Source organism: Phyllobates terribilis, unplaced genomic scaffold (genome assembly GCF_046119375.1).
Source record: "Phyllobates terribilis strain yellow unplaced genomic scaffold, ASM4611937v1 Scaffold_1__5_contigs__length_1240528914, whole genome shotgun sequence".
Lineage (NCBI taxonomy): Eukaryota > Metazoa > Chordata > Amphibia > Anura > Dendrobatidae > Phyllobates > Phyllobates terribilis.
Window position 1 is genome coordinate 597,658,213 of NW_027362761.1, and position 26,877 is coordinate 597,685,089.

Sequence of the window (26,877 nt, forward strand, 5' to 3'; positions counted from 1 at the left end):
ATTTTTAAAAACTTTTTTTTTTTAAACTTTCTGCATGCTTCTATAGTCTCCATAGGAGACTAGAATCAGCAACTATCCGATCGCCTCTGCTACATACAGGGGACGAGCAGGTCTCCTGCATGCAGCAGAAATGGTCCTGTGCTATGAGCGCCGCCCACTAGGTGGCGCTCATAGCGACAAGATCATGACAACCACAGGCGTCTGCTGCAGACCCTGGGTTGTCATGCACGCCCATCGGCGACCCGCGATCACGTGACGGGGTCGCCGGTGGGCGGGGCTTATGACGCGCTACCCGGAAGCGCGCGTTAAATGCTGCTGTCAGAGATTGACAGCGGCATTTAACATGTTAACAGCCGCGGGTGGATCGCGATTCCACCCGCGGCTGTTGCGGGCACATGTCAGCTGTAAGAATCAGCTGACATGTGCTCCGTTCAGTGAGGGCTCAGCGCAGCAGCCCTCACTGAACGGAGGGATCGCAAATATGCGTACTAATACGTCCCCGGTAATTAAGGGGTTAAATGTTGTGCCCTTTGCTTATCAATTCATTTGTAATATTGCCTGAAGAAGGAGCCTCTGTGCTCTGAAAGTTTGCATATATATATTTTTTTTCTGGTTAGCCAATAAAGGTATCACTCTGAGAATACTTTTGCAATTTTTGGGCATAAAAGTATTTACAGCTCTTTATCTCAAAAGCTCTTTCATGGGCTGCATGGACTATTCCTTTGTTAATCCATCATTAGTTAAGCATTTGGAAGCTGTTCTTGTGAACCCACAACATGTGGTCAAAGGAGCTAACTGTATTTGCTATAGAGTGATTGGTTACTTAGTTTATTTCGTTAATATCGAGTCTCATACTCTTTTTTTTTTTTTTTTTGTCCTAGTTGGGAAGAAGTGAGATATTAACCCTACATCTGCTGCTTTCAGACTCAAGGAAAGAAATTTTAAGAAAATGTAAACTTTCCTGAAGTATGCAGACAGAACAAAACATCCCTTCCTAATAAATTTCTTTTAGTTGCATACTAAACACAAAGTATATTTTGTACATACATACATACAGTGGAGAAAATAAGTATTTGATACACTGCTGATTTCGAAAGTTTTCCCACTTTATTTCAACACCCTAGGAATTATCTTACCATGGTTTTCCCAGCTACTGAAACCATACCATTTTAATGTAGCACTTATTGTTACACGATCCTTTTCTTATCATCTGCCTTATCTGGACAGTTTATCCTAGGAATATAAGACACTATTTCATTTTTGCACACCATTAAATATCACTAGTACCATTAACCTCATCATATACTATTTCATTCCTCATACTCCACAATAAAAAAAATGGTATTTCTACCCCAGCAAAAATCCGGACTTCACAAAGCGTGCAGGTTCGAATCAATCCAGTAACTCTGACAATTTAGTACAATAATAGCTGACGACCTTTAAAAGCGCGAAATGCTCGACCACAAATATATTAACAAAACCCCAGAGATCATCACACAGGCTGACAAGAAAGAGTTTATTGGAAGATAGGAAAATGTATTAACCATTTAATGAAGGAGAGATGCTTGGGAGGCCAGCGGAGTCTGTCTAACAACAGCCAGACGTCGGCAGGTTAGGAGGAAGGGAGAAAACTTACTTGTGAGGAGCTGGCCTTGTTCTAAAGACTCATTTTCCAATGTACGTAGAGTGGAATCCATGGCTCTAAGAGTTGCAGACTTTTCCCAGTACAGAGCACCGGTTACGTTGATCTTATTGCTGTGTTTTATTAGAGATTTTCTTGTTCGTCAGTTCAGACTCAATGTTTCCATTCTGTGACAGTAAGCAGAGGAAGATGTGCGGGTTGGATCTTATGCATACATAAGGCCAGATTCAAGATTGGCTATGAGGTAACGCAATCACTCCATTACTCTTGTTGACGTCTCAGGAACCTCAAGTCATCGTTCTCTCAGTCACTAGTCCCATTGTGTGGATGGGGATAGTAGACCCATTGGAGCCATCACCACAGGAGATCTCACATGTAGTTCTGTAGTTCTAGGTGATAGGGTTCGGTCTGAGGAAAATACCTGCATGCTGCTCCAGATACAACTCTCCCTCATATCTATATGTATAAAGCTGGGTGTGTATATATGCCCATACACTGCTTTATACCCTGTGTAATGTACAATATATACACCCTCCTGTATTCCCTCTATGTTATAAATACATTTATAACTTTCTTCCCGTCCATCCATTACTAGGTGAGGAGTAGGGGATAATCTTTATTGCCAGGGCTGCTGTTTTGGTGTTCTGTGCATTCCTTCTATTCCCTATAACAATGTTCTATACAGGAGATCGTGCTGATGCTGTGTGTAATGCCAGTGGAGAAGCCAAAATGGTTTAGGAAGAATTACAAGGGTTGTGCTCACCGCGGGCGTGCAGCCCAGCACAAGGACTGTTGAGAAATGTAGTCAGAAGGGAGCGGAGGAATCTTGAAGAGGAACCGGTGGCAGCGACAGCAGAGCTGATGCCAGGGAATAGGAAGCGAAGCAAAAAGGCTTGAAACAGTTTTGAGGGATTTTTATATAAGAACTCCTTTACCACCTGATAATGTTATCAACAATTGAGCGCATGTTATTAGCGCTTAATCCCATGAATCCCAGTACATACACGAACAGTGAAGTGTTAGAGGCACAAAACCAATCCCCTATTTATGCAAAATAGTCACAATCAGACATCACTGTCCCCATCGGGACTCACAATTTACACTCACTATTAGTAGGTCTTTGGAGTGTGAGCGGAAACCCACGCAAACACGGAGAAAACATACAAACTCCTTGTAGATGTTGTCCTTCGTGGGATTTGACTGAAACAATTAAAAAAAAAATGTCTGCTTCCCTGTGAGTTCCATGATGTCTAAAGAGATTTGACTGGTGGATATGTGTTTTTTGGTGTGAATTCTTTGATGTGCAATCACAAGTGACTTTCTCTTAAAACACTTTCCACATAGATTACATGAAAACGGATTCTACTCTGTGTGAATTCTCAGATGTCTAACTAAAGCAAATTTGTGAACAAAACATTTCCCACATTCTGAACAAGAAAATGGCTTCTCCCCGGTGTGAGATTTTAGATGTAATGTAAGCTGGGATTTCCGATTAAAACATTTCTCGCATTCTGAACAGGAAAATGGTTTCTCCCCTGTGTGAGTATTTTGATGATTAAGAAGATTTGATTTGTTGCTAAAGCATTTTTCACAATCTGGGCATGAAAATGGTTTTCCTGTGTGAATTCTCTGATGTACAATTAGAGTTATCTTTTGGTTAAAACATTTCCCACATTGTGAACATGAGAATGGCCTCTTGTCTATGTGAGTATTTTGATGGTTAAGAAGACTTGATTTGTTGATAAAGCATTTTTCACATTCTGGGCAGGAAAAAGGTTTTCCTGTGTGAATTCTCTGGTGTACAATTAGAGCTGACTTTTGGTTAAAACATTTCCCACACATGGTACATGAAAATGGCTTCTCCCCTGTGTGGATTATTTGATGTCTAAGAAGATCTGATTTCTGGGTAAAGCATTTCTCACATTCCGAACATGAATACGGCTTCTCCCCTGTATGAATTTTGTTATGTGCAGCAAGCTGTGACTTCCGAATAAAACATTTCTCACATTCTGAACATGAAAATGGCTTCTCCCCTGTGTGAGATTTTAGATGTAATGTAAGCTGGGATTTCCGATTAAAACATTTCTCGCATTCTGAACAGGAAAATGGTTTCTTCCCTGTGTGAGTATTTTGATGATTAAGAAGATTTGATTTGTTGCTAAAGCATTTTTCACAATCTGGGCATGAAAATGGTTTTCCTGTGTGAATTCTCTGATGTACAATTAGAGTTATCTTTTGATTAAAACATTTCCCACATTGTGAACATGAAAATGGCTTCTCTGCTCTGTGAGTATTTTGATGGTTAAGAAGATTTGATTTGTTGATAAAGCATTTTTCACATTCTGGGCAGGAAAAAGGTTTTCCTGTGTGAATTCTCTGGTGTACAATTAGAGCTGACTTTTGGTTAAAACATTTCCCACACATGGTACATGAAAATGGCTTCTCCCCTGTGTGAATTATTTGATGTCTAAGAAGATCTGATTTCTGGGTAAAGCATTTCTCACATTCCAAACATGAATACGGCTTCTCCCCTGTATGAATTTTGTTATGTGCAGCAAGCTGTGACTTCCGAATAAAACATTTCTCACATTCTGAACATGAAAATGGCTTCTCTCCTGTGTGATTTTTTAGATGGGTAACAAGCTGTGATTTCCCAGTAAAACATTTTGCACATTCTGAACATGAGTACGGCTTCTCCCCCGTGTGAGTTCTTAGATGTTCAGAAAGAAGTGATTTACTGCTAAAACATTTCTCACATTCTAAACATAAAAATGACTTATCCCGTGTGTGAATTTTCATGTGTCTAACAAAAGCAAATTTGTGAACAAAATGTTTTCCACATTTTGTACAAGAAAACGGCTTCTCCCCAGTGTGGGTTTTTAGATGTGTAACAAGTTGTGATTTCCGATTAAAACATTTCTCACATTCTGAACATGAGAACGGCTTCTCCCCTGTGTGAGTTCTTTGATGTTTAAAAAGATTTGATTTGTGGATAAAAAGTTTTCCACATTCTGGACATGAAAATGGTTTTCCGGTGTGAGTTCTCTGATGTACAAATAGAGCTGAATTTTGTCTAAAACACTTTCCACATATGGTACAAGAAAATGGCTTCTCCTCTGTGTGAATTCTTACATGGTTATCAAGATAGGATTTCCGGGTAAAACATTTCCCACATTCTGAACAAGAGTATGGCTTCTCTCCTTTGCCAGCTCTTTGGTGTTGAACACCCTTCGTGTGGCTTTTATTCTGCTCAACATTTGGTGGTGAAGCAGGAGATAGGACTTGTTTAAGAGCATCAGATGACAGATCTTGGGTGGGAAGCGCTGAGGGTATATCTGGGATAACGGGATGCTCTTCGTATGTATTCTGTATAACACCAGAATAATCTGTCAAAAGAATAAAACACATTTTGTAAATTTTAAACCATATAACATTAAAACCTGGTTTTCACTGGTAAATTAGGCTGCAGGATTGGTTGCAGTGCCCAGATAACGATGGTCTTATTACCAAAACGACTCTTCTACAGGGCCAAAGTGAAAACACAGACAATTACTTAATAATATTGAATATATCCAGAAACTCATTCCCGGAACCACAAGAACAATATCTATACAGTCATATGAAAAAGTTTGGGCACCCCTATTAATCTTAAGCTTAATGTTTTATAAAAATTGGTGTTTTTGCAGCAGCTATTTCAGTTTGATAGATGTAATAACTGTTGGACACAGTAATGTTTCTGCCTTGAAATGAGGTTTATTGTACTAACAGAAAATGTGCAATCTGCATTCAAACAAAATTTGACAGGTGCATAAGTATGGGCACCCTTATCATTTTCTTGTTTTAAATACTCCTACCTACTTTTTACTGACTTACTAAAGCACTTTTTTTGGTTTTGTAATCTCATTGAGCTTTGAACTTCATAGCCAGGTGTATGCAATCATGAGAAAAGCTACTTAAAGTGGCCACTTGCAAGTTGTTCTCCTGTTTGAATCGCCTCTGAAGAGTGGCATCATGGACTCCTCAAAACAACTGTCAAATGATCTGAAAACAAAGATTATTCAACATAGTTGTTCAGGGGAAGGATACAAAAAGCTGTCTCAGAGATTTAACCTGTCAGTTTCCACTGTGAGGAACATAGTAAGGAAATGGAAGAACACAGGGACAGTTCTTGTTAAGGCCAGAAGTAGCAGGCCAAGAAAAACATCAGAAAGGCAGAGTAGAAGAATGGTGAGATCAGTCAAGGACAATCCTCAGACCACCTCCAGAGAGCTGCAGCATCAACTTGCTGCAGATGGTGTCACTGTGCATCGGTCAACTATACAACGCACTTTGCACAAGGAGAAGCTGTATGGGAGAGTGATGCGAAAGAAGCCGTTTCTGCAAGCACGCCACAAACAGAGTCGGCTGAGATATGCAAAAGCACATTTGGAGAAGCCAATTTCTTTTTGGAAGAAGGTCCTGTGGACTGATGAAACCAAGATTGAGTTGTTTGGTCATACAAAAAGGCGTTATGCATGGTGGCAAAAAAACACAGCATTCCAAAAAAAACACTTGCTACCCACAGTAAAATTTGGTGGAGGTTCCATCATGCTTTGGGGCTGTGTGGCCAATGCCAGCACTGGGAATCTTGTTAAAGTTGAGGGAGGCATGGATTCCACTCAGTATCAGCAGATTCTTGACAATAATGTTCAAGAATCAGTGATAAAGTTGAAGTTACGCAGGGGATGGATCTTTCAGCAAGACAATGATCCAAAACACCGCTCCAAATCTACTCAGGCATTCATGCAGAGGAACAATTACAATGTTCTGGAATGGCCATCCCAGTCCCCAGACCTGAATATCATTGAACATCTGTGGGATCATTTGAAGAGGGCTGTCCATGCTCGGCGACCATCAAACTTAACTCTACTGGAATTGTTTTGTAAAGAGGAATGGTCAAAAATACCTTCATCCAGGATCCAGGAACTCATTAAAAGCTACAGGAAGCGACTAGAGGCAAAAGGAGGATCTACTAAATATTAATGTCACTTTTCTGGTGAGGTGCCCATACTTATGCACCTGTGAAATTTTGTTTGAATGCAGATTGCACATTTTCTGTTAGTACAATAAACCTCATTTCAAGGCAGAAACATTACTGTGTCCAACAGTTATTACATAGATCAAACTGAAATGGCAGTTGCAAAAACACCAATTTTTATAAAACATTAAGCTTAAGATTAATAGGGGTGCCCAAACTTTTTCATATGACTGTATCTACTTTATATAGGGCGACATAAGAGGAATAAGACTTTATGATATCATAAAACGAGTGTCTAAAGACTCTATACAGAACAAGGAGTCAGCAACAGAAATGTACAACCAAGCAGATACTTGTCACATTTTAGCACCTTATGATTAAAAAAAAAAAAAAAAAAATCTGCACATTTCCTCTTCTAGAAAAAAGTCAGAATATAAAAATATTTTATCCTTTTTCTTGTTTTTAAATTCGTATCCTGCACATTTTCGTGATGAAATTAGGTAGAACAATCATTCAAGAATTTCATGAATAAATTGCTGGGCCCCAGACAACCTATCAGGTCCCAATGGGTTAGGTCTAAGAAATGATACTTGTCTTTCATGTAACCATGAAATTTGGGTGTGTGACAATGACGATCTATCATCTCGGTCTCTTCCGAGTCCGTGGTGAGCAGCATTACTGACACTCAGAGCTGTAATCTCCCATCCTCTCCTGTTATTTGGGCAGATGTTGTCATGCGTCTGGGTTCGAACCCCTGAGCCTATGCTTTGTGTTTTGCATCTCTGTCCGCTGATAAACAGCAGATACACCTTTGCTCCAAGTGTTAAGTTTCTCTTATCCTTGCTGCAGTTTTTATTAGGGTAACAGGTGTTTTCATTTGTCTGCCCCATCACCTTTTGTGTGCAGCTTTATATACTTTCCCCCCTGCTGGTATTTCCTGTTGTTGATGGTCTAATTTGGATGTCCAGCCATACTGCTGTAGTTTAAGCCTATCAGTGAAAGACCAGCTAGAGTTTTTCTCTTTATTATTTATGTTCTTTATCTTGTACTTATCTTCTGTTTTTTTTTAAGAAGTAGACTGTTTACTTTCTACATAATAATAATTTATTTAATCCTTTATTTTGTGGTTTATTTTAGTCACTCTGGGATATTTTTCGATTTCAGCACACTTTACATTCTATAGGTAATTTGCACGCTACTCTGCCCTCCGGTTCTATAGCAGGAACGTGAAGGGCCCGACGGCCTTTCAGGCAGCATTAGTTAGTTGCCATCGTCTAGTCTGTGGTTGGGGCTGTATCAGCTCACGCAGTAACCACTAGGCACTGCAGGGTCACGATCTCTATTGTCTACAGGAACCCGTAGGGTCATTTGCAGTTTATAGTGTGCTACCTTTTTTCCCTAAGTAGTTACTACACAATCATAACAGATGTCTCCATGTTCTGTATTCTGTCACACACTGACATGAGTTTAATAGGAGCTAATGGTTTTTTAGCCAAAAAATTTGGCAAACACCTTTACCTCATCAGTACTGACAGCGGATAATGGCAAAGAGAACTAAGCCAAGCTCACATGAGCAGCTTCAGCTGTATTTTTCATATATAATATGAAAGCACAGCCTGAGTTATCACCAGTACCAGTATCACATATATATTGGTATTTAATTTGTTTTTATGAACGGGTTAATATACTGCTGAAAAAACTAATAGAGCAAACAACATAAAAAAATCGTATTCGGTGACTGGGAGGAATCTGTGACTTCTTATCCCGCGGTCACCACTCACCTGGGCGGTTATCTGTCGGAGTCCCCTCCTTACACCGCTGATCACCCCTCACATTTCTCTCTGGAGCATTAATATTGTTCAGATCTTTATCCGGATCCAAAAGCTGCAAAACAAATATTGTAAAAGTCCCCGATGATTGGAGAAGTCCCCGGGAATAATGGTGAGAAGATCCGGACATGTCTGTGGTCAGCTTTGATCCTGCCGTCTCCACCGCTCTCATTACACAAGTATAAAACATCTAATACTGGAGGAGAAGACAAGACTGAACACAAGGAGGTCACAGCCGTCTACACATCATAGGGGAGATCTCTATCTACCTGATGGTCCTGTGCAGGAGGAGGAGCGGGACATCTCTCTGGGGTTGTCCTCTTACTGGAGAGACCTGCAGGAGACACAGACAGGACTGACATCATTATTACATACAGAGAATTATAGGCCGTGTGGATTTAGTCCTGTCTATCACCTGGTGATGTGCGGGGCCGGTGCTCCTCCATCATCACCTCCTTGTACCGATCCTTGTGTCCTTCTAGATACTCCCACTCCTCCATGGAGAAATAGACGGTGACGTCCTGACACCTTATAGGAACCTGACACACACACAATGATACCGTCATCACCCAGAATCCTCCAGTGCTGTCCTGTATAATGTCCCAGCATTCCCAGCAGTGTCACCTCTCCAGTCAGCAGCTCAATCATCTTGTGGGTGAGTTCTAGGATCTTCTGGTCATTGATGTCCTCATGTATCCGGGGGTGAGGTGGAGGCCCCGGGATTGGGCTCAGGGTTCCTCCTCGTCCTTCAGACACAGGGGCCTGACAGCGATCACTAGAGGTCTTCTTCACCACTGTGTAATCCTGAGTGTGGAGACATTAATAATCACTACAGACATTTCCAGAGTCCATCACCTCTCCGGTCATATCACCTGTTATTCCCATAGATAATGATGACATGTGATGACATCAGAACCTCTCACCTCTCCGGTCATATCACCTGTTATTCCCATAGATAATGATGTCATGTGATGACATCAGAACCTCTCACCTCTCCGGTCATATCACCTGTTATTCCCATAGATAATGTTGTGATGTGATGACATCAGAACCTCTCACCTCTCCGGTCACATCACCTGTTATTCCCATAGATAATGATGTCATGTGATGACATCAGAACCTCTCACCTCTCCGGTCATATCACCTGTTATTCCCATAGATAATGTTGTGATGTGATGACATCACAACCTCTCACCTCTCCGGTCATATCACCTGTTATTCCCATAGATAATGATGTCATGTGATGACATCACAACCTCTCACCTCTCCGGTCATATCACCTGTTATTCCCATAGATAATGTTGTGATGTGATGACATCAAAACTTCTCACCTCTCCGATCATATCATCTGCGTCACCAAACAGCCAGGGGATCACACAGATCTCAGACCACTTGCCACCAATGGGTCACAGAACAGCACACCGCTTGCAAACAGTCATCCAATTGATGGATAAGGCCATGGTTGCTATCATTACTAGGCCGGTTATTGGGCACTTCACAGTGCCGATTCCAACGCATGTAATTGTATATATTGTGACAAAGTCACTGGCAAAGTGCTGGAGAGGAAGTATGTTTCACTGAGGCTATTAGCTTCAGTGATTTGAAACCCAGAAGATTTGCTCCAGCACACTAAGTGCTGTGAGGGGTTAAGCAGCCATTTCTAAGGGCTGGGTTTTTGAGAACAACCATAGAGCGGGTGGGAGGTTGTTCTCCATATCTTCACCCCAGGGTGTGACATGGGGTTTAAATAGACGGCCTGCTGAAGCATTCAGTGTTCAGGGTGCCAGGCGAGGCTAACTCCAGCGAGGTGATTGTGTGTTGCTAAACTGAATTGTGTGTTTTGCTAACCCCGAGCCAGTGGATCCCCCTCAGGCCTATGGACTGTGCTATCCATTTTCTTTTTGTTTCCCCATTACACCAGAAAGGCCATGTTTGTTTTGATGGACTTTAAAGTGGATTATGCCATGTTTTAATAAACCAGTGAGAAATTTAAAGAAGCATCGTTCTTGTCTCTACCTCCGTGTGCAGCTGAGTGAGCTCATCTTCCACAGGTGGTGTTTCGAATGCAGGCAACAACAAACCGCATGTCATCAGTAAAGGCCCCGTCACACTTAGCGACGCTACAGCGATCCCCCCAACGATACGACCTGTCAGGGATCGTTGCTGCGTCGCTATGTGATCGCTGGTGAGCTGTCAAACAGGCAGGCTCACCAGCGATCAGGGGAGCAGCGACATCGTGGAAAGAATCTTTCCACGATGTCCTGCTCCTGGTTACCAGCCTGCTGAAGCAGGAGCAGGCTGGTAACCATGATAAACAGCGGGTTACTAGGGGCACTGTTTATCATGGTTACCACTCTGCTACGGTGAGCGGGAGGTTACCGCTCACCGTAGCAGAGTGGTAACCATGATAAACAGCGGGTTACTAAGTGCGCGTGTGCCCCTAGTAACCCGCTGTTTATCATGGTTACCAGCCTGATCGCTGGTCCCGCTGGTCACACACAGCGATGTGCGCTGACCAGCGGGAGGGCAAAGACCAAAAAATGGTCCAGGACATTTTGCAGCGATCAGCGACCTCACAGCAGGGGCCTGATCGCTGCAAAGTGTCACACATAGCGACATCGCTTGTGAGGTCGCTGTTGCGTCACCAAAACCGTGACACAGCAGCAATCTCACTAGCGATCTCGCTATGTGAGACGGGGGCTTTAAGGTGGCCATAAGCCAGGAAATGATGACAGACAGCATGGAGAACCTGATTAAGTACCTTGTGCTAGCCCAGCAGGAGACAAGTAAGCTGCTTATGCAACAGATCCACAAACAGCAGCAACAAGAACACGACAGATAACAGATGGAGTTGCTCGCAGAGGTGGTTCATGGGAGACCGGCAGCCCCTCCCCTAACTCCAGGTGATGACTTCCAAGTTCAGAAGATGAGCCATACAGAAAATGACCCCAGGTGATGATGTTGAGGCGATTTTGACTGTGTTCGAGAGGGTAGTAGGGCTGGAAAAGCTGCAGCCAGAGCAGTAGGCGGAGGTGCTGGCCCCCTATCTGACTATCCGTGAGGGTGATGCTGATTGTGAGGGAGAGCCTCCTTCAAGCACAAGAGGCCCATGCAAAAGTCTACAATCGGTCTGAGAGACTGAGACAGTTTAGCCCTTGAGAATGGGTGCTGGTGTTGATCCCTATGGTTGAAAGTAAGTTCCTGGCCAAGTGTTAAGGGCCATACAAGGTCGGCGAAAATTTGAGTGACGTCAGCTGTTGAGCAGTTGATCCACCAACCAGGGAGAAGAATGCTGTATCAGGTATACCACATTAACCTGCTCAAGACGAGACAGGGAAATGGTAGATGCTACATGCCTGGGGGCCAATCTTGAAGCCAGGGTCGAAGATGTCACAGTGGCAGAGACATGGTCACTGGCCCAGAAGCAACAGTGTCGAGAGCTGGAACCGGGACCTGTTTTCAGAGCTGCCGGGTTCCTGTATGCAGGTTGTGGAACATGAAATCCTGATGGAACGGCATGTGATGGTAAACCAAAAGCCGTATCGGATTCCCAAAGCCCGCCGTGAGGTGATCTCCAAGGAGGATGTCACTGTTCCACCCCTCAGTGTGTTTGGGATGCAGTTACTGACATCCAATCAGGTGCGGGGCATGCTGGAGCTGTCAGTACTGTGATTGACAGCTCGACCATTTAATCTGGTACAGGGGCGTACTGAAGCTGTCAGTGTGTTCATTGACAGATCGGCTGTCCAATCTGGGATTGGGAGGCGCTGGCTATTTCCAGGTGTTCATTATTCCATGTGACTGCCAGGCTACTTAACTGGGCTGTTTCTCACAGACCTCTGCCAGATGTACATTCAGCTTGTGTGAGGTTTGTTCTCTGTGCATGGTGTTCTGATCTTCTGCTGCCTGACTCTTTGGACCGTGTTCTGACTATCCCCTTGGTCTGGTCCTTTGGCTTTGTTCCACTTTCTCTTGGTATTGACCCTGGACTGTGATCTGACTTCCGCCTCTCTCTGCCTCATGGTAACCCCGTGAGTTAGTGACTAGCGTCACAGAGGTGAGGAGAATGTTGAGCTTGCGTGTCGTCGAGGAGTCAAAAAGCGGATGGTCCAGCCCCATTGTCCTTGTGCCGAAGCAAGATGGAGAATGGCATTTCTGTAATGACTACAGGAAGCTGAATGAGGCGTCAAAGTTTGACGTATATTCGATGCCCTGGGTCGATGAGCTCATTGAGACCTATAAATATCACCACCCTAGACCTAACGAAAGGGTACTGGCAAATTCTCCTGTCCCCAAGTGCCAAGGTGAAGACGGCATGCTCTACTCCTGACGGGTGTTTTCAGTACACCAGGATGCCATTCTGTCTTCAGGGAGCCATGGACCAGATCCTAGCCTCTCAAATAGTACGCCGCAGATTACCTGGATGACATTGTGATATTCGGCCCAGATTAGGGAAGTCATTTACAGAAGGTTCAGGCAGTACTGGATGCGCTGAGGAAGTCAGCGTTTACTATAAACTCAAAGAAGTGCGCCATGGGGAAAGAAGAGGCAAAATACTTGGGCTACATTGACGGAAAGAGCAAAATAAAGCCCCAAGTAAATAAGGTGGAGGCTATCCAAAATTGGCCGCAACTGAACTTCAAGAAGCAAGTTTGGGCATTTCTGGACATTGTGCGAAACAAACGGCAATGTATGTATTTTTCATGATAGCCACCCCCTGACACATCTTCTTAAGGGCACAAAGATGTCAATGGAAAAATGGTCCTCTGAAGCAGACCAGTCTCCAGACCTGAACCCAGTAGAAAATCTTTGGGGGGGAATGGAAACTCAATGTTACCCAACGACAGCCCCGAAACCTGAAAGATCTGGAGAAGATATGTATGGAGGAGGGGGCCAAAATCCCTCCTGCAGTGTGTGCACATCTGGTCCAGAACTACAGGAAACGTCTGACCTCTGTAATTGCAAACAAATATTTCTGTACTAAATATTAAGTTCTGTTTTTCTATTGTATCAAATAATTAATTTATATGTTATTGCATGAAATAAGTATGTACAATCATAAAATCACATTGTATGGAATTTTTTTTTGATTCTGTCTCTCACAGTTGAAGTGTACCTAAGATAAAAATTACAGACATCCATTCTATGTACAGTACAGACCAAAAGTTTGGACACACCTTCTCATTTAAAGATTTTTCTGTATTTTCATGACTTTGAAAATTGTACATTCACACTGAAGGCATCAAAACTATGAATTAACACATGTGGAATTATATACTTAACAAAAAAGTGTGAAACAACTGAAAATATGTGTTATATTCTAGGTTCTTCAAAGTAGCCACCTTTTGCTTTGATAACTGCTTTGCACACTCTTGACATTCTCTTGATGAGCTTCAAGAGGTAGTCACCGGAAATGGTTTTCACTTCACAGATGTGCCCTGTCAGGTTTAATAAGTGGGATTTCTTGCCTTATAAATGGGGTTGGGACCATCAGTTGTGTTGTGCAGAAGTCAGGTGGATACACAGCTGATAGTCCTACTGAATAGACTGTTAGAATTTGTATTATGGCAAGAAAAAAGCAGCTAAGTAAAGAAAAATGAGTGGCCATCATTGCTTTAAGAAATGAAGGTCAGTCAGTCCGAAAAATTGGGCAAACTTTGAAAGTGTCCCCAAGTGCAGTTGCAAAAACCATCAAGCGCTACAAAGAAACTGGCTCACATGAGGACCGCCCCAGGAAAGGAAGACCAAGAGTCACCTCTGCTTCTGAGAATAAGTTTGTCCGAGTCACCAGCCTCAGAAATCGCAGGTTAACAGCATCTCAGATTAGAGACCAGGTCAATGCCACACAGAGTTCTAGCAGCAGACACATCTCTACAACAACTGTTAAGAGGAGACTTTGTGCAGCAGGCCTTCATGGTAAAATAGCTGCTAGGAAACCACTGCTAAGGACAGGCAACAAGCAGAAGAGACTTGTTTGGGCTAAAGAACACAAGGAATGGACATTAGTCCAGTGGAAATCTGTGCTTTGGTCTGATGAGTCCAAATTTGAGATCTTTGGTTCCAACCACCATGTCTTTGTGCGACGCAGAAAAGGTGAAGTAATGGACTCTACATGCCTGGTTCCCACCATGAAGAATGGAGGAGGAGGTGTGATGGTGTGGGGGTGCTTTGCTGGTGACCCTGTTGGGGATTTATTCAAAATTGAAGGCATACTGAACCAGCATGGCTACCACAGCATCTTGCAGCGGCATGCTATTCCATCCGGTTTGCGTTTAGTTGGACCATCATTTATTTTTCAACAGGACAATGACCCCAAACAGACCTTCAGGCTGTGTAAGGGCTATTTGACCAAGAAGGAGAGTGATGGGGTGCTACACCAGATGACCTGGCCTCCACAGTCACCAGACCTGAACCCAATCGAGAGGGTTTGGGGTGAGCTGGACCGCAGAGTGAAGGCAAAAGGGCCAACAAGTGCTAAGCATCTCTGGGAACTCCTTCAAGATTGTTGGAAGACCATTTCCGGTGACTACCTCTTGAAGCTCATCAAGAGAATGCCAAGAGTGTGCAAAGCAGTCATCAAAGCAAAAGGTGGCTACTTTGAAGAACCTAGAATATAAGACATATTTTCAGTTGTTTCACACTTTTTTGTTAAGTATATAATTCCACATGTGTTAATTCATAGTTTTGATGCCTTCAGTGTGAATGTACAATTTTCATAGTCATGAAAATACAGAAAAATCTTTAAATGAGAAGGTGTGTCCAAACTTTTGGTCTGTACTGTAGGTAGGAAAACTTGCAAAATCGGCAGTATATCAAACACTTAATTTTCCCCATTGTATATATCCCCTATGCATCCAGCCTCCAGACCGACAGGTTACGCGCCAGTGTTTTTATCTATGTATTTAATAGTCCCCTTATGGGACTTAAAGCTGTGATTATCCGATCGCTTGTAATATACATAGCAGTGCATTACAACTGTTATGTATAGTGAAAATCACAATCTCCTATGACCAGCAGCAACAGGCTGGCTTTCACAGGAGGACCCTAATAACAGGCTTGAGGGTCTTTATCAGACACCCGGCTGACATGGTAACCCATCGGCGCCCCACGAGCATGTCACTGGCAAGCTGATGGTCATTTGGAATGACGCTTCCATCTGCCGGCGTATGTTAAATGCCGCTGTCCATCCGCAGCTGTTGGAGGCAGATGATGACTGAATAATTCAGTCATCATCCGCTGGGAAAGATGTAGGCTTGGGGTGTGAGCCCGCATCAAAGTTAGGGACATGACATACCAAAGCTTGCACAATCAACAGGCAACCCTGGCAAACCAGCCAGACTAAAGAACTGAGACGGACTACTCACAGGTCCACACTCACTGCAACAAAACAAACATACTTCTCATCTCTCATATCCTCCCTGTCTCACAACCCTAAACAGCTATTCAGTACTTTAAATTCTCTCCTCCGTCCCCCAGCTATCCCTCCCTCTCGACTCATCTCAGCTGAAGACTTTGCCTCATTCTTCAAGCAGAAGATTGACACCAGACAAAGCTTTTGCCATGAGTCCCCACAGTCCCTCCTCACAAATACTCAACTCTCTCTTTCCTACAGAAAGCTGTATCTCCCAGCATTGAACAATGATTGAAGGTGACCTCTGTTTTTTATGAAGTACCCAGCTGCACCTACCAACCTACCCTTGGTGACCTCAGCTGGAGGCACGTAAATGGGATGTGGCTCAGGTTCCAAAAATTATGGAATTCTCAATCTTAAAGGGGTATTCCCATCTCCAAGATCATATCTTAATATGTAGTAGGTGTAATAATAACATTAGCAAATACCTCCAATTAGAAATGTAGTATAATATTTTTGATTCGCTATATCTCTTTCCACATGTGCAGACACTGCAGGATCTTAGGTATCAATGGTTACGTCCACTGATAAAGTGACAGTTAGTTAGCTAGTTGCTAGTGGTCGTAACAGTGGATACCTAAGGTCATGTATTGCCTGCACATGAGGTAAGTGGCATAGCGAATCAAAAATACTATACATTTCTGTTTGGAGGTATTTGCTATTATTTTTATTATTACACCTACTACATATTGGGATAAGATCTTGGAGATGGGAATACCCCTTTAAGGATATCTGACCCCTGGAGGTCCCAGGCAGGAGATACAGTTGTGCTCAAAAGTTTACATACCCCGGCAGAATTTTTGCTTTCTTGGCCTTGTTTCAGAGAATATGAATGATAGCAAAAAAAAACCTTTTTCTGAACTCATGATTATTGATTGAGTGTACTGTATTTTCTGTTTTTAAATCTTAATGAAAACCAAAAACATCCAAATGACCCTGATCAAAAGTTCACATACCCCAGTTCTTAATATCGTGTATTACCCCCTCTAACATCAATGACAGCTTGAAGTCTTTTGTGGTAGTTGTGGATGAGGTTCTTTATTTTCTCAAATGGTAAAGCTGCCCATTCTTCTTGGCAAAAAGCCTCCAGTTCCTGTAAATTCCTGGGCTGTCTAGCATGAACTGCGCGCTTGAGATCTCCCTAGAGTGACTCAATGATATTGAGGTCAGGAGACTGAGATGGCCACTCCAGAACCTTCAGTATGTTCCGCTGTAGCCAATGACAGGTCGACTTGGCTTTGTGTTTTGAATCGTTGTCATGTTGGAACGTCCAAGTACGTCCCATGTGCAGCTTCCGGGCTGATGAGTGCTAATTTGCCTCCAGTATTTGCTGACAACGTGCTGCAGTCATCTTTACTTCAACTTTTAACAAGTTTCCTGTGCCTTTGTAGCTCACACATCCCCAAAACATCAGCGATCCACCTCCGTGCTTTACTGTAGGAATAGTGTTCCTTTCATCATAGGCCTTGTTGACCTCTCTCCAAATGTAACTGTCAGGGAAATATTAATGCCAGGGAAATATTGAGGAATATTGAAAGTCTGTCATGGATATTGACCATTCCTCCTAAACCTCTCTTCACCCCCTCCCTCATTCCCCTTTTGCCCAGCACAAAGCCCCAAATAACACAGCCATGAGTAAGAGCTTACACAAGCAAATGGCAGCCAAGAGGTGCCACCAAGCTACTTACTATGCGAGCCTCTTGTCCCTGGCACACGCAGGGGGTAATTAGTGGCAGGATTGCAATAATTTGTATCTAGGAATGTTTGCTTTCCCGAGCTTAAAAAAAAAGAGATCTCCAGCCACGTCGACTCCGATATGAAATATGGAATAATTGATGTCCCGTAATTCTTACAATAATGGGACTCATATTTTTGGTGGCAGGGAAAGCTAAGAAACAAGATGCTCAGGTTTTCATAGGCGTAGGCCCCTCTGGAGAGCTGTAACACAAAAACCCCAAAATAGCAGACTGCAACTATGTGATGTGTGGTCTCTAAATTAAGGTAAAATCAAACGGAAAAAATGGCATCGGTTGCAAGCTTCTGCGATCAACGAGCAATGAGTTATTGCAGAAGTTAGTGTTTTTAATAAAAATGTGCAGGCTGGAGACCAGCCCACATGATGTCACCACAAGGGGCGTATGGGCAAATCTCCCCTTAGGTATAAGAGAACCCATGGAGAATACAGGAGCACTCATTGCCAGGGGGGTATAAGGATTATAAGCAGCGGGTCGCGTTCGATAATGCTCAAATCAACTGGGGAGCGCCTCCTCCGCCTATGCGGATTCGTCCCTGCGAACTGTATAGTGTAAGTTGTCTTCTTTTATACTGTTTATTTTATGTAACTGCTAATGTATTTTAATGTCTCCTTTGTAACATCCTTCTGTACATATTTTTCCTAAACACTGCCTCCCTTTTGGATTAAATATAAAATTTAATAGTTCTGTTTCTTTTGTCCTGTAATCGTTCCCTTCCCCGAAGCCATATACGCTACCAAAACGCAGGCGTCCGGCCAGGCCTGCATTATACACTGCTCAAAAAAATAAAGGAAACACTCAAATAACACATCCTAGATCTGAATGAATGAAATATTCTCATTGAATACTTTGTTCTTTACAAAGTTGAATGTGCTGACAACAAAATCACACAAAAATCATCAATGGAAATCAAAATTTATAAACCAATGGAGGCCTGGATTTGGAGTCACCCCCAAAATTAAAGTGGAAAAACACACTACAGGCTGATCCACCTTTGATGTAATGTCCTTAAAACAAGTCAAAATGAGGCTCAGTATTGTGTGCGGCCTCCACGTGCCTGTATGACCTCACTACAACGCCTGGGCATGCTCCTGATGAGGTTGCGGATGGTCTCCTGTGGGATCTCCTCCCAGACCTGGACTAAAGCATCCGCCAACTCCTGGACAGTCTGTGGTGGATGGAGAGAGACATGATGTCCCAGATGTGCTCAATCGGATTCAGGTCTGGGGAACGGGCGGCCAGTCCATAGCTTCAATGCCTTCATCTTGCAGGAACTGCTGACACACTCCAGCCACATGAGGTCTGGCATTGTCCTGCATTAGGAGGAACCCAGGGCCAACTGCACCAGCATATGGTCTCACAAGGGGTCTCAGGATCTCATCTCGGTACCTATTGGCAGTCAGTCTACCTCTGGCGAGCACATGGAGGGCTGTGCGGCCCTCCAAAGAAATGCCACCCCACACCACTACGGACCCACTGCCAAACCGGTCATGCTGAAGGATGTTGCAGGCAGCAGATTACTCTCCACGGCGTCTCCAGACTCTGTCACGTCTGTCACATGTGCTCAGTGTGAACCTGCTTTCATCTGTGAAGAGCACAGGGCGCCAGTGGCGACTTTGCCAATCCTGGTGTTCTGTGGCAAATGCCAAGCGTCCAGCACGGTGTTGGGCTGTGAGCACAACCCCCATCTGTGGATGTAGGGCCCTCATACCACCCTCATGGAGTCGGTTTCTAACCATTTGTGCAGACACATGCACATTTGTGGCCTCCTGGAGGTCATTTTGCAGGGCTCTGGCAGTGCTCCTCCTGTTCCTCCTTGCACAAAGGTGGAGATAGCGGTCCTGCTGCTGAGTTGTTGCCCTCGTATGGCCCCCTCCACGTCTCCTGGTAGCGCCTCCAGCCTCTGGACACTACGCTGACAGACACAGCAAACCTTCTTGCCACAGCTCGAATTGATGTGCCATCCTGGATGAGCTGCACTATCTGAGCAACTTCTGTGGGTTATAGAGTACGTCTCATGCTACCACGAGTGTGAAAGCACAACCAACATTCAAAAGTGACCAAAACATCAGCCAGAAAGCATTGGTACACAGATGTGGTCTGTGGTCCCCACCTGCGGAACCACTCCTTTATAGAGGGTGCCTTCATAATTGCCAATAATTTCCATCTATTGTCTATTCCATTTGCACAACAGCATGTGAAATTGATTGTCAATCAGTGTTGCTTCCTAAGTGGACAGTTTGATCTCACAGAAGTTTGATTTACTTGGAGTTATATTCTGTTGTTTAAGTGTTCCCTTTATTTTTTTGAGCAGTGTATTTCAAATCTGGACGGTGGTGGCAGAGAATAATATTAATAATAGGGCTATCGTGCAGCGGGTAGCAACCGTATGGGGCGTACACACATATTCCTGGAGCTGGAATTCGGAGGTGTGACGCCATACACTTTCTGCGTGCTCGCCGATGCCCAAGGAGTGAGTAGTCTGGATCGCGTGCTCGCGTTTCCGGACGAAATACTTACAGCGTGACGGCACGGTGAGATATTGCGTGATCCCCGACAGTGACGTTTATGGTTGTGGGCAAAAAGTTCAATTTTGGTCTCATCATTCCAAATTACCTTGTTCCAGAAGTTTTGAGGCCAGTCTCTGTGCTGTTTGGCGTATTGTAGGCAACATACTTTGTGGCATTTGCACAGTAATGGCTTTCTTCTGGCGACTAAACCATGCAGCCCATTTTTCTTCAAGTGCCTCCTTATTGTGCATCTTGAAACAGCCACACCGCTAGTTTTCAGAGAATCCTGAATTTCAGCTCATGTTATTTGTGGGTTTTTCTTTGCATATCGAACATTTTTCATGCCAGTTGTGGTCGAAACCTTTGTTGGTCTACCTGACCGTGGTTTGGTTTTTACAGAGCCGCTCATTTTCCATTTGTTAATCACAGTTTAAACACTGCTGACTGGCATTATCAATTCCTTGGATATCTTTTTGTATCCCTTTCCTGTGTTATACAGTTCAACAACCTTTTCCCGTAGATCCGTTGACAATTCTTTTGCTTTCCCCATGACTCACAATCCAGAAACGTCAGTGGCTGGATGAAAGATGCAAGAGTCTGTCTGAATCCCAGAAATTCACTCAGCTTTTATACACACACACTGATTACAAGCAAACAGGTCACAGGTGAGGATGTTACCTTCAGTAGCCATTCAAACCCATTTGTGTCAAATTCTGTGCATGTTATCAGGCCAAAATCACCAGGATATGTGAACTTTTGATCAGGGTCATTTGGATGTTTTTAGTTGTCATTAAAATTTAAAAAGAGAAAACACAGTAGTTTGACAATAAATGGCTTCACCCAACCAATAACCATGAGTGGAGAAAAAGTTTTTTTGTTATCAATCATATTCTTTGAAACAAGGCCAAGAAAGCAAAAATTCTGCCGGGGTATGTAAACTTTTGAGCACAACTGTATTAATGCCATATTTTCTATCATTATTCTAGCTTTTTATACATAGGAGACATGGCATATACAACTTTCTCCATCTGGCCGATATTAATTCAGGGCTGATGCACAGACCGCACAGTGATGAAAGTAAATGTGTTATGTTATGTTAACCACTACATCATGACACCAAAAATATATCTCCCTTAACTACAGGACCTACGCCTGTCAGAAAAAAACAAAATTCATATCTGGTATCAGGTGCCAAAGCATTTGATATCATTGCCACGTGTTGCTTGTGAAGACAGGAAGAGTTATCCACACAGGAGAGAAAAGTCTCACCTCCCACCCTCTTGTACAGACTGTGTGTCTGCTCTTCATCATGTAACTTACTTCAATTACCTGTTCACAGCAAGAGGTCAAAGAGCATCAGGGGTCAGATGGAATGTAGAGTGTTAGCGCCTTTTTCCTTTACAATTTATGAAACCATACTTCTATGCTCAATATAAGGATGCCACATCCCCACTCAAGAGATGGATTTATGGATTGGTTGTAACACAGGTGAGTTTGGACCCACTGCACCATGGGGCCGCAGAAGCGCTAGTTAGAGCGTCGTCGTCCACCTCCTCCCTGCACTCCCTGCTTTCCATTCATTTTATCCGAATATGAAATAAAGGACTCTTATTTTTACATAAACGGTGAGTGCAGCTTTTCATCATCTCCTCTCTATTGGATAAAAATGGTTATTTGGAGTCCATATTGAAATATACAGAATGTATTCAAACCAGTATTGGTCTGGTTAAATATTGACAGATAGATAAGGCTCATTCTGTTAAAGACTTAGTTGATGTTTAGACACAGACAATGGTCACAGTAACAAAATCTTGAGAGCTGTTTATTCACATTGTCTGGAAGATTCAACTCTCAAATAGTGCTGTTTATTGTTTGTTATTGTAAAATATGAAGATTTGTTTAACCTTTATCTGCAAGTTTACTTATGTGACCACTGAGAGCTTTTGAATTGTGTGCGTTTATTGCACACCATTGTTTGAAGAGAGCCTTGTACCTCTCATTCATCTTTGATCGAAGGCTGGCCACTGGAGGTTAAAGGTGAACTAGACTTACTAGTGTAGATTCACAATATATAAGGCAAGAGAAATATTACTGAGACAGAAGCCTTGTACCTACACTGATGTGCACTGTAGTTTTGTATGTGATACAAAAAGAAGGGGATTCTTTACGGTCAGAGCCGTGAGACTCTGGAACTCTCTGGGAGAGGAAGTGGTGATGTCCAACTCACTTAAAGAGTTCAAGAGAGGCCTGGACGCCTTTCTTGAGAACAATAAAATTACATCTTATGCTTAGTTAATTAATCCAGGGATTTAATCTGACTGCCAGATTGGTGTCGGGAAGTGAATTTTTCCTCAATGATGTAAATTGGCCTATACCGCATGGTTTTTTGTTGCCTTCCCCTGGATCAACGCTGCGGAATAGCTGCAGTGCACAAGAAATAGGCTGAACTGGATGGACGCTTGTCTTTTTTGGGCCTTATAAACTATATAAACTATGGGGGGGGGGGCCCTCGATGATCGACTGGCAGTGGCAGTTGTCAGATTGCCCTCTTTCCAACTGATGATGGCTGACTTCTTCACCTCAGGTGTACAGTTATCCACAAAGGTATCAAAGATCTGTACTGCCTTGGCCACCTCCATTGGCTCCCAGTGCCCCATGAACTGTCACACTCCTACTAGACAAAGATGGAAAAATTGGTCCTTCACTATCAGGTCCTTCAATTCCTCTATTCCTTCAATCGATAGCTCATTAACTCACTGGTTCGTTATAAACCATCCACATTACTTTGGCTGTCATTAGGTCCACATTGGAATCTTTTGCAGTACACTTCCGGGGTCAACTGATATTTCCTTATCAGGGCCTGTTTCATGGCCTCAATCTGCAGGGAGAGCGGCGAACACTACAAGAGCTTTGCCTCATAGTCTGGGGTTAAGTATAGAGCCTAGTGCTCATTGAGCAACTGGTACTGTCTGCAGGCCTTTTCAAATCCAATAAAAAATGTGTCAAGGTACCCCTCCCGGGATTTCAAGGTGTAGGCAGTACCGGGCTCACTGCGTAGTGGGGTAGAACGCTGCATCTGGAGTCAAGTTAACACCAGCTGGTTCTCTTACTCACCTTGTCGCTCTCACTCCACAGCCTCTCGCTCAGCTTGACGCTCCACAGCCTCTCTCTCTCGCTGCTGCCTCTCGCTCAGCTTGACGCAATGCAAATTCACGCTCTGATTGGGTCAAGTTCTTCCACTGGCTGCAGAATGAGTGGTTTATAAGAAGCACAAGAAAGCGGTGCTTATCCGTCTTTGCGAACAGCAAGATCTCGATAGGGCAGATTAAACCAAAGAGATGGTGATTTGTTCCTTGGTTGAGGATGATGCCAAGCAGCAACACAATGAGGTACCAGAGCCCAGGACCAGTAGAGCACCAGGATACCCAGTTGTGGATCCGGTTCCTGAACTGTCCAACTCAGAGGGGGCCTGCAGCAACAGTTGCTCCCAGAGTGGAATGGACACTTGTTTGACACTCATTCTGCAGCAAAGGGAGAACTTGACCCTCAAATGCAGGTGCAGCTTGTGCTATGAGAGTGCCAAGCAGAGTGTGTACAGATAATGTCCGACGTTTCGGCTATGCTGGCCTTTGTCAAGTAACCAACGAAATAACTAGCTGCCACCACCAATCATTTATACAGGCTGATTGGACACCGATTACTAGTAACGTCTGGCCTCACGAGGCTTCAGGGAAGCAGTTTACAGAGCAAGAGGAATGAAGCTATTAAAATTTATATAATTAATCCGACAAATAGGCAGTGCTTATAAAAATATGCAAAATATGTTACAAAGGGGATAAAACAATAGAGTATATACAATCACATAAAATGGATAGCAAAAGAAAATTACTGCACCCGATGTCACGGGAATGGCACAGATCTTTATGGAGGGGAACTCTCTGTTTGGAAATGGTACAATGCGACAACAAGCTGTATCTCCTAGCATTTAACAATGATTGAAGTTGACCTCTGGGGCATGTTCTCCGGATACATCTACCTACCTCTGCTTGGTGACCTCAGCTGGAGGCAGGTAAATGGGATGTGGATCAGGTACCAAAACTTATGGAATCCTCGATCTCATATCCGGTGTCAAAGAATCTGATATCATTGCCCTTTGTTGCTTTTGAAGACAGTAAGAGTAAAGTTATGTTCACATGTCCAGTAATGATCCATTAGTACAGATCCAGCAGCAAGCCATTGGCAAAAAAGTTGTGTAGACACAAGTTTTTAAAAAACTGATCTCTGCTGAATCCGTTTTCTTAACATTTAAGTCTGTTAACAGATCCGATAATTAGCCATCCGTTGTTCTCCCATTTGTAAAAGATCAGATTTTTGCTTACTGGATCTTTAGAAATCTAAGACAACGGATGGCTAATTAATAGTGTTGAGCGAACATGCTCGACACTGCTCGGTACTCGCCCGAGCATCACGCTACTCGGGATGTTCGGCGAACACCGAGCATTTCCGGGTTACTCGGGCGGGAGCTCGGGTCTCCGCCCTGCATGTTTGGCACTCTTTACAGAGCCAATGAACATGCAGGGATTGCCAGCCAGTCACTGTAATGCTGCAGCCAGCGTGTCTCTGATTTTTCAGACACAAATATAACTGTTGAAAATAGTCTGGTGTAGGCTAGAGAAACAGAAGTGTTGTTTTGCACTTCCACGGTTCAAACCTCTGTATTATCCATTTTGGGCCAATTGTATCTAAAAAAAAAACAGTTTGAGTGTGTCGCTCACTGTTCAGCCGCAAATATCTCTATTTAAAAAAGTGTGGTATACCCCAGTAAACAATAACTGTGGTTTTGCCATCCCACGGTAAAAAATCTCTATTATTCAGGTTTGACAACGGACACGTGGACAAGTGCTTGTGGCCAGGGACGGTACATCTCTCTGACGGCACACTGGGTAAACATAGTGGAAGCCGGGACTCAGTCGGACCTTGGGACGGAACACATCCTCCCCACACCGAGGATTGCGGGCCCTATGTCAGTCAGAGTTGCCCCCACAGTGTACAGCTCCTGCGCATCCTCCTCCTCCTCCTCATGTTCAGCCTCCAACGTTGACGTTGGTTGAAAATCTGTCCTACATTGTTGGCAATAAACATTTACTGAAATATTCAATTGTTGTCACGAACTCTATAGTGTGCCTTGGTGCTAATTTTTTCATACAGTGGTTTTTGCATCATATAGGCACCACCCTAAGGAAGCTGCGCATACCCTTTTTCGTGTTATATGTTTCTATTTTTGGATTGCGCACCCTATTGCAGATATTATGGCATCTAATCTATTATCGTATAATCAAGCAGAAGCTGAAGCCATCATTGGCCAGGTTCATATTCCTGGCCAATTTCTACATACCCCGGCTGAAGAGATTCGTCTTAAGGACTATGAAAAAACTTTGCGTAAAAGAATAGCACATGAACTGCATTATGTTACATTGGCAGAATATTACAGAGCACAGAGGATCCCTCGGGGTTTAAGGGTTTCTTTACGGCCAACTTTGTTTTCTGAGAAACCAGAATTTTGTTCTAAATTTGAGGGCATCCTTAATAAGTGTTCCATGGATATAATGTTGTTAACTATCGAATTTTTACAAAAGGAATTGATGGAGGTCGACACCCAAATTTCCAGTATTCAGACGCAGATGAATAACACTCTGACGTCAGAAGAATTTAATGAGATTAAGAATAAAACAGAGAAGAATATTGGTGAATTCCGTACACTTTTACAGGAACGTAAAAGACAAAAATTTTTAAGAGATACGGAGGATTATCAGCGTAACCAAGTTTACAGATGGCAGGATACTAGTCCGTTTAGAGGATATAGGACACCGAGATATGGTGCTTCTTCCTTCTCTTCCAGTTCCGACAGTGATGGTTCTAAACGTACCCCTTATTTTTTAGAACGCAGACGTGGAAGAGGTCCAAGAAACCGACCAGGAGGGGCAATAGACACCCAGCAGACAACTACACCTCGAATGCAGACCCGATCACAGGTACCACGGAACAGATAGTTTACAACATCTCATCATATAATTTAACTCCTATAGAACTTTCTGTGCTACAGAAAGGTTTGTCTTTCTGCCCTACTCCCAATTTCAATGAATTTTGCTTGGATCAAGAGCTACATCGTTTCTTTAGGACATTACGTTTAAAAGTCCATTTTCAAGAAAATCCTATCATTGCTGGTCAAACACGTCTTCCCTCTCGGACTGATGTAGATCCATCTTCCTCTAATCAGAGTTTCACACTTAAGAGTTTGCAACTACATACGACTAGTAACTTTAGTCCACCTAAATCTTACCACCCGGTTGAGACTTACATTTCCTTGGTCAAGAGAGATGTCACTGCTAAATTACAATCCATTCAACATGGACATTTACGGATCAAACGTAATTTTTCACAGTTGGAAATGCGGGCACTCAATGACCTTAAATCTAATAAACAAATCGTGATTAAACCTGCCGATAAAGGCGGTTCCATTGTGGTTATGGATAGAAGATTTTACACTTCTGAAATCTATTCACAATTGAATGATAGAGATGTATACTTACCATTGTCACATGATCCTACCTATGGTATAGCTCGAGACATACGACAATTGGTTGACAGTTTTAAATCCCAAGGGGTTATTGATGACAAATTGAGTGATTTTCTTATCAATCAACATCCGGTTAT

General features: G+C 43.2%; 1 pseudogene; it reads right to left on the minus strand.

The window, feature by feature from the left end:
• Positions 1-1,497: 1,497 nt before the first annotated feature.
• The window catches only part of LOC141273908 (uncharacterized), a 51,260-nt pseudogene continuing 25,880 nt past the window's right edge, over positions 1,498-26,877 (minus strand).